This window comes from Scophthalmus maximus, chromosome 6, assembly GCF_022379125.1.
Source record: "Scophthalmus maximus strain ysfricsl-2021 chromosome 6, ASM2237912v1, whole genome shotgun sequence".
NCBI classification, from domain to species: Eukaryota; Metazoa; Chordata; class Actinopteri; order Pleuronectiformes; family Scophthalmidae; genus Scophthalmus; species Scophthalmus maximus.
The window spans coordinates 17,152,936-17,158,712 of NC_061520.1; the positions used below are offsets into that span (position 1 = coordinate 17,152,936).

A 5,777-nucleotide genomic window follows, 5' to 3' on the forward strand; every position below is an offset into this window, starting at 1 on the left:
GGGGGTAAGAGAGCGAGGGGGGGGGGGAGTGTCTCAGAAGGGGAGGAGAGAAGCTTTCCCTTTCAGAGGAAATCCCCCTCGAGGCTTTTCAGAGTTTCTTCACTCTCTCGACCACACTCTTTTATATTGCTTTATCACACAGCCAACTCCACACACACCAAATCTCTCGGACGGATACACAAAAGCAAGTCGGCCTGCGTGGAGACAATCATGTGTGTTACTCTCAGAATGTATTGTCCTGTATGTAAACACGCACACATGCACACGGACGCATTCACTCTCCTTTGGCCCAGCATCAGAGAGCAGCAGAAATCCAGAGCCTCCTTTGTGGCCCCTTTTTTTCTTCTTCTATTTTAATCACATGGAGTTTTTTAGCGGGCTAAGTCCGCCTTTCTCCTCTCTGCTGTCTGCTCCAGGCTTTCTCATTTCCTTTCTTTGGCGATCGTCTTCCGGCAGACTGCCCAGTCTTTGACTCGTATCAAAGCGGAAGGGCTTCCCCGCAGAGGTGCAGGCCAAGCGGCCAGCATGTGTGGCTACACCTCCACATTAGGCCAGAGGAATGTAAGGGCTACACCCTCTGGACCACGTTTCACATCGGGAGTTGGAAGATTGTCAGGGTATGAAACCCCCAGACCTGCTGCTGCAAGAAGAGAGGCTCGTCACTGAGACATTCCTTGAGAAAAAAAAAACACTGCCAGGCCACCGTTTATTTGTGCCGGCTGAAGGCCGGAGAAGAGTGTGAGCGAGGCGGTCGGCACAAGCAGCTCACGGTTGGCCCCAACCTCGGTCTGTTTGTCAGAGGAGTTCGTCTCTTCAGGAGAACGGGCAGAATGTATTTCTTTTACTCCAAAAGTTTCTCATTATTCCACAGGTAAAGTTACAGCTGGAAACATGAGCCGTGCGCCTCGCGCTCCAACTCTCTCAGTATCTGCGGTTTCCCCCTCTGCAGACACTGCAGTCTGTTGAACATTCCTCACGTGTTTTTCTTTCACAGACGGAGAGCCACGCTAATTTGTCTCTCACCCTAAACCGGCAAAATATGTAGGTGACATTCTTCAAATGTGGTACACATATTCCACCCCTGAGTTATCCTCTACCTATTGTTGGCTCCTTCTCCGTCACTCCCTTTTCTTTTCCTTCCTTCTCAGTTTCCTGACGAAAGGGTTGCAACATGTGTCTTTGATGTGGACATCTGTTTTCAGAAGGGATCGAGAGGACACCAAGAATCGCAGCAGGTACATCAGGCCTCCGCTTTATTCTTTGTCTGTAACACATTCCTCCAGATTGTCTCTATCTGCTCCCCAATAGTTGGGATCTTTTGAGCCTGTTCTTATGAACGACAACTTAAAAACAAGAGTGTACTTGAAGCCAAGTTTGCAAACTCATACTAATTCAATAGAATACTTGGGGGAAATGTGGAGAGAATAAATTCATTTTCTATACAAGCAATCATCTTCATACCTTTCTTCAGTTTGGATAAAGAATATGTTGTTAATCCAATTCATAATGGTTTCAAAAAGGTCTTGTGGTCCCATGTGTCGGCAGAAAGTTGTTTCTTCACACACCCAGCACATGTGGAGGAACATCAGCACTATTTATGGAGTTGCGTCCCCTCCAACAGTCTCCTCTGCTTTTTGCTATGACGACCGACATTTTCAGCAATACGATATGTCAGTGTACTTGGATGTATCACTTGCGTATCATTTGCGCTCTGTCACTGAATCCTGCTGATTTATGAGAATCTACTTGTTCTTTTTTTTTAACCCTCATTGTCAAGGTCCAGACCAGTCCGGGCTGTCTCCCCACCAAAAACGTGACGGTGAAGCGGAGGCCGATCAGGATGAAAGTGGGCCACAGCTCCCTCCTTCATGAAAACCAGATGGGCCGTCCATCTAGAGCAACAAAGAGACGGTGGGGTGGAGGGGGGGGGGGGTTTACTCTGTGCTCAGTGAGTAAGTGAACCTGGAGATTTGATCGGATGCTCTCAAAAAAGCAGACATAAACACACATAGGAAGCATAGACAGTGAACCAGACAAAACGAGACGGGGAAGTGTACACAGAGAGAGGGACAGCGAGAGAGCGAGAGTTCTGCAGCCAGAGCCAGGAAGTTTAGAAAACACACCCACATGGCTTCATTAAGCACCCGTATAAACATGCACATGTACAGCAGTTTCTTCGATACAAACATAAACACATATGTTCACACACACTTGCACGCAAACACAGCGGGATGGGCCCCCGAATGCACCGCGTCTAATTCCTTCCTTGTGAGTGGGAGACCCCTACGGCAAGTGAGCAGTACCCCACCGGTATTTACTTTAACGCTCACCCACATAACCTCCCATGTACACTTAGACACAGCAGCCTACAGTCTATAAAACATGACTCACAGTGAGTGAACCCACTAACTGTCCTTATAGAACTGGAAAGCACTGACTCTCCTCTGGGCAATCTACCTCCTGCAACACTCCTTGGATCAATTACCTGACTCCCTTTGCTCCCCAAGCCCATATTCATTAACTTTATGTGTCACGGGTTGTTTTCACTTAACGCAAAGGGGAGAAGAGCAATGTTAGCGCAGCTAGTTCATCGAGTGTGCGCCGCCAGAGCACCAGACCCAAACACCTACAGCGTGTCTCTGTGACATTGCGGAGTCTGCTGACGAATGTCTGCATGGTTCAGTCGTCTCGATGGGACGAGATGAAGGGAAGGAGGAGAAGACAAAGGGGTTATCTGTCTCTCCCTTCGTTCTCCTTCCCAGGGTGAGCGACCTTATCAGAGTCTGGAGATCTGCTGCTGTGGCTGTGACATCATTTCCTGCCCGAGCCCGGCCTGTCAAGATTAGGGGGCCCTCGGGCTTGTGATTTAGACACTTGGTTGTTCTTTCAACAAACAAAAGGCACAGAAGTCCAGGGCTGGGCCCTGTTGATGTCTGTCTACACCACAGATGTGTTTTTGTGCGAGGTATTTCTGCGTGTGTCTTTAAAGAGAGGATTTGAGGCATGTTTTGAGCAGCGTGTCCCTCTGTGCAGCACTTACAAAAAAGAGAAAATAAGGGTCTTGTGGGGAAAAGCTCCCCATTCAAGGGCATTCCTGCCGGGTCGTGTGTGTACTCGTCCTCCATTGTTCATTCAGGTGCAGTCGAGTGATGCATCGTGACATGTTCCCAAATATACGTGTCTATTAATCCATCAGTCCATTGGCTTCTCCATATCACGCTCCATTTTTATGGTTAATAAAAGATGCCACTAACACTTTAATTTGCTTCCCATCTGCCCCAATTTAACAGCTCTGCTCCCACTGAGATTTTACTGTATAATGAGACAACACATTTTAATACTGAGAGGAGGTCCTGCTGGTGTACGATCACAAGCTGTTGTTAGTGCAGCTCTGATTCTTTCCTTTTTTTACGGCATCTTGCTTCTCACAGAGGACTATAAAAAGACAACAGATCATTACGAAAGACTCGAATGTTTAAAAATAACAAAGAGCACAGAAAATCGATTTAGAAATAGCCACTCATATGTTGTACAAAGTAATGGCGAAAGCAACTTACAACATTATGGTTTCAAAATAAAAAAAAAAGAGCAAACCATCCTCCCAGTGAGCTGTAATTTGTATGTTCAGTACTGTTGGGTTCATAATCCTCTGTAGCAGCAGCTCAGATATCCTATTGGTCAGGCTCTCCACGTCCCTGATAATACTCTCATCATGTTGTTACGTTGCAAAATCCTGTTTATAGCAAATCCGCAATATGATCGTCAATCTCCTGTGGAAACTATTGTGCTTTGCCAATGAACCCCACTCTGCTGCAATCTAGGATATAGCCTGCAACTATCTGCGTGAGAGCTGAGCGGATCAAATGCTGGGAATAATGGACCATGCGTGCTCTGCAGGAGAGGAATGATACATTAGAGGCATCCCAAACTGGAAACATCTTTGCCATAGCTGGAGAGGACAAAGCATATTTGTTTCATATTTTGTCTGTAAGCTTTGACTGGACGTTCAAGTCGATAATTGTGAAGCAGTTTACTGATACCGCTTTTACTTACAGTATAATAATCGAGGACTATACCATGATCTGAAGAGTCCTTTTTTTTCCCCTGAGACAGTTTTGTCAAATTTAATCAAAGTTGTCTCTGGCTCTGTGGAGTATGTTGAAAGCCTCTGGTAAACATGAAGATAGAGGCATTTAGATGCAAAACTGATTAATATCACATGTCAAACTCTCATGGTCGACCCACTGAGCAGTTCCACATGTTTTGATTAGTCCCTTTTTGTCTCGTTGTGTTTTTTCAGGAGAGCCTCTGCGCTGGGAGGCTTTAACCTCAGCTGGCCACTGCTGGGTGCTGGTCGGGTGTAGGAAGCAGGTGTTACATTCACATCAGCAGACGAGCCGGGGGGGGATAGCAGCAAGCTGAGGCACAAGAATGTGAGAAACTTTTCCCTCCCTTTTCCTAACAAGTGATTTATAAGAGCCAATGTCTAGACTCACACACACACACACACACACACACACACACACACACACACACACACACACACACACACACACACACACACACACACACACACACACACACACACACACACACACACACACACACACACACACACACACACACACACACACACACACACACACACACACACAGCGCGATGTAATGCTCACAACATGCCACAAAACAAAATGGCCAGATGAGAAATGAAGAGACAGTATTTCCTTTCCACCACTGGGTAGTGCTGAAAGGAAAGCCACCCTTCCCAAATCAAAGAGTCCGGACATCAGACATCTTCTAAGGCCCGGATTTCAATTCAAAACGCCGCAATGGCAACAGTCCAACCAACATTCAACCAATCCCTGTGGATTCTGCACTGCCTTGCAATTTGGCCCAATCACTGTTTGATTAAATAGTTAACAGTGATGTTTCTATCACAAAGAAGTCATAGACGCATGCTGACGGTTTCATGGCAAACTCTGTTTAAGAATCGCAGCTCTTCTTGCAGTTTGCACTTGCGCCTGCCAATTCATTGCTCAAACATTGAAACCTTTTTTTGCTGCTGTATAATCATAGTCATTGTAGGCTGCAACATTTCCTCCAAAATGTCTGCCAAATCCCGGAGGGACTGTGTGTTGCTCCGTACATGCACTCTAGCCAGAACGGGAAGTGAACAAGTAACACCAGATATAGAGACGACTCACAACTAGCACTGTTGTCCAAGCTGCTCTTCCTTTTAAGTGGACACTTTTCTCTATACTGAAGTGATCATTGATGTGACTACTTTTGTACTTTTTAATATGAAGTCAATATTTGTACTTACACATGTTGGGCTTTTGCTGTGTTGGGGGAACCTGTAAAGGTTCAGTATGTTTGCATGCAATGTTCTTAAAGTACAACCGAGGCTATCCTCATTGTCAGTCTTTAGTTTTCCTTTTCCTTTTTTTTATGTCTGAGTTAAATAAATTAGTGTAATCTCTAAAGGACCATGGCAAATTTGAAAGTATATGTCATACTGCAATGATGGATAAGTCAACATCGCCGTCATTGTAACCCGACTGGCATGGATGCAAATTATGAAATAACAAGAACATACAGTACATACGCACTAGACAAGATCAACTTCTTCTTAAGTAACCAGATGCTCACAAGGATACCACAAGATCAACTCTGATGTCTGTGCTAAGCAACAACTCATTCTACAGTATGGCAATAATCATAGAAATCATGTTTTGAAGTCTTTTACTCTGCCACATTAAATCTTTTTGGGAGATCAA

The 5,777-nt window shown here is 45.4% G+C and overlaps 1 long non-coding RNA gene across 1 annotated transcript; it reads left to right on the forward strand.

Annotated features, from left to right (window-relative positions):
• The first annotated feature begins 421 nt into the window (after positions 1-421).
• LOC118309174 lies at positions 422-5,777 on the forward strand. The gene is made up of 4 exons (XR_004793431.2): positions 422-871; positions 995-1,041; positions 1,149-1,235; positions 1,778-5,777. It is a non-coding gene; the product is annotated as an uncharacterized LOC118309174 (long non-coding RNA).